The following is a 3112-nucleotide window of genomic DNA, read 5'->3' on the forward strand; positions in this document are numbered from 1 at the left end:
AGGGGACTTCCCTGGTGGCGCAGTGGTTAAGAATCCGCCTGCCAATGCAGGGGACACGGGTTCGAGCCCTGGTCCAGGAAGATCCCACATGCCGCGGAGCAACTGAGCCCGTGCGCCACAACTACTGAGCCTGCGCTCTACTGCACGCGAGCCACAACTACTGAGGCCCGCGCACCTAGAGCCCGTGCTCCACAACGAGAAGCCACCGCATTGAGAAGCCCATGCACCGCAACGAAGAGTAGCCCCCGCTCGCCACAACTAGAGAACTAGAGAAAGCCCGCGCGCAGCAAAGAAGACCCAATGCAGCCAAAAATAAATAAATTAAAAAAAAAAAAAAAAAGAAACACCAGAGTATTCTGGTCCTTTCCTCCCCAGCTCTCTGTGGTCTGTTGCCACCTGTGACTCCCTGCCATCATGGGCAGGGGTGGGTGGGAAGGAGAAAGCGAGTGAATGAGTACTGCATTCTGTCCACCCCCACCCTAACTGCTTCTGAATCCTGGGTGGTTACCTCCAGTGCTTGGCCTGTTCAGGAATGTCACACCACCTACTTAAACCCCATCCCTGCCTCCAGCATGCCTTGGACTTTGGACATCTCCCCTGGAGTCACACAAAGGGAACCAAGTTTACTAAGTGATTCAAAGCCTTGCCCTCTGAGACTTTGGTCCAACCTTTTTTTTTTTTTTTTTTTTTTTTTCTGGCCACGCCTGCATTGGAAGTGCAGAGTCTTAACCACTGGACCGCCAGGGAAGTCCCGGTCCAACATTTTTGAAGCCACCACCAAAAAGGAGTGGTACTCCATCTAGTCCACCATCCATCCAGCTTCCAAACTGGGTGACAAATGTGAAGTGAGAAGGAGGAAGGGGGAGTGGCTTGGCACAGGAAAAAGAGGCCGGAGCCACAAAATTACAGAATCAAGGCCCAAGAGTTTTACTTGATCCACACAATCTATAATATTTCTTTTGTTTAGAAATTGTGAGTTATCACAAACTTCCGATTCCTGCTTCTCTTGAAGAATGAGGAGCCAGGCCCTACATTCCCTCCTCGTGGCAAACTGACGAGAGCCACATAGCAGCTGAGCCCTTTAGATGGGCCACAAGCTTTCCTGCTTAACCACAGTCCCCACCACTCCCTGTCGTCTTACCCCTGAGCTGATGCACTCACATCACCTGTGTGGCTCCTCTCTAAAACCTTCCAACTCAGCATCATCCAAAAGGACTTTCTACAATGATGGAAATATTCTTAATCTGTGCTGTCTTTGGACTGACCACATGCAGCTATCGAACTCCTGAAATGTGGACAGTGTCACTGAGGAACTAAAAGTTTAATTAATTAATTTTTTTCCAGTTCAAACTCATTTCCTTTTTATTAAAGTCCAATTTATATTACATGGTTTGGTACTCAAAGGAAAACTTGTTCAAATAAGGTAATATGTTATCATCAGTATTTCCAGGTGATTGTTTACAATCAAGTAGCACTATCAATAAATTCTCGGGAATCCCATCCATGGGGTTTACACTTTGTCAAGGCCCAGTTCCTCTGGAGTGGAGATTTTCAGTTCTTTTAAAGTTGGTCTAAGCTCCTGGATGACATAGGGGTAGATTTCCTTATGAGGTTCTGCTTTGTCCTTAACAACCTCTAGGATGCGAACTGCACTAGCAGAATCACTTAAGCGTCTGCATGCCTGTAAAGCAACATCAATGATTTTGGGTTCTGGAACCAGATCGTAGCCAACAATCGTGCTCATCCCTTTACGCAATTCCCAAGCATCAATATCTGGCTTATTGAAGTATGTCACCCAGCGAGCATCAGACTCCTCCATCTGTCTCATGTGACCCATGGGAGTAGCAGCGAATTTACTGGGTAACAGCGGCGGGACCTGGGGGGCTGGTCCGGGAGACTGTGACTGCTGCTACCGAGCAGCACAGCGGCAGGCAGCAGTGCCTAGCATAACAGTGATGGTGGCACGCAGGTTAAGGCTGAGGAGAAGCCAGGTGTGAGCTCAAGACCTCTCGGGAGCTCGTGTTTAATTTTAATTTAAATAGTCAAATGTGGCTGGTTGATCCCATATTAGACAGTGTGGCTCTAATTAGTTGAGTCCCAGGTAGGGACAATGAGTCATTCAAGGCCACACAGCAAGTTGGTGGTACCATCAGGATGAGAATCCCGATGGAATGCCTGGTCCTGTTTCTCTCCAGTGGCAGTGCAGTACAATGGTTAGGGGCATGGATTCAGCCAGACTACCTGGGCTTATTTACAATCCTGATTTGCTGCTTTGCCTGGTATTGTTTCCTAATGTCTTACCTCATTTTCAAAGAGGTTACAGTTTTGATCTGCTTTCTTGGTACACTTTCTACATCAGGGGGATATTATTCTGCTCCTCATTCTTTTCCTGGCAACTTTGTATGGGATTTGACCTTGATACTTTTCTGTTGCCTGTTTGTCAAGTTAATTTCCCTTAACTTTTCTAACATCAGAGCTCCCTCTTCTGTTGATGTCAGGGAGTGTTTGAAAATCCAGGGGCTAGTTTTCTGCTTTCTGTTCTCCCCGCTCTTACCTGGACCTTCGCTTTCCTTCCTCTCTACTGCCCATCCTGCTCAGCTGTGCTTCCGTTCCCCAGGAGAAGGCCCCACAAGAGCACCCCACCCCCACCCCGGGGCTAGGACTGCCTGGATCTTGGTTCTAACCCTTACTGGATGGGTGATCTCAGACAAGTCCCACGCCCTCCCTATACCTGTTTCCTGGCCTGTGAACTGGGGATGGATAGGTCAGCAACCCAATGTATGAGGACTGAGTTAATCATAAAGCACTTGGAACAGAGCCTGGCTCTTAGCAGCACTCTGTGTGTGGCTTACAGCTGAGGGCCAGCTTCCCTATCCAGTTGGAGGATGTGACCTAGCACCAGAGGCTCCCTATCCCATCTGGCATCTCGGCCTTAACCCTCGTTTACTGATCAGGAAGGGGGCAGGTTTTTGTGTCACCCCAGCTGTGGGCCTAGAATAGCAAAGGAGCATCCGACAGCCCAGTGAAGCCTCTTCCTGGTTCTCTGCAGGGCGGAAGCCTGGCCAGGAAGCCAGATGGGGGAGAGGAAGGGCTAGGGCTGCAAGAGGAGGGT

Source organism: Physeter macrocephalus, chromosome 14, assembly GCF_002837175.3.
Source record: "Physeter macrocephalus isolate SW-GA chromosome 14, ASM283717v5, whole genome shotgun sequence".
NCBI lineage: Eukaryota > Metazoa > Chordata > Mammalia > Artiodactyla > Physeteridae > Physeter > Physeter macrocephalus.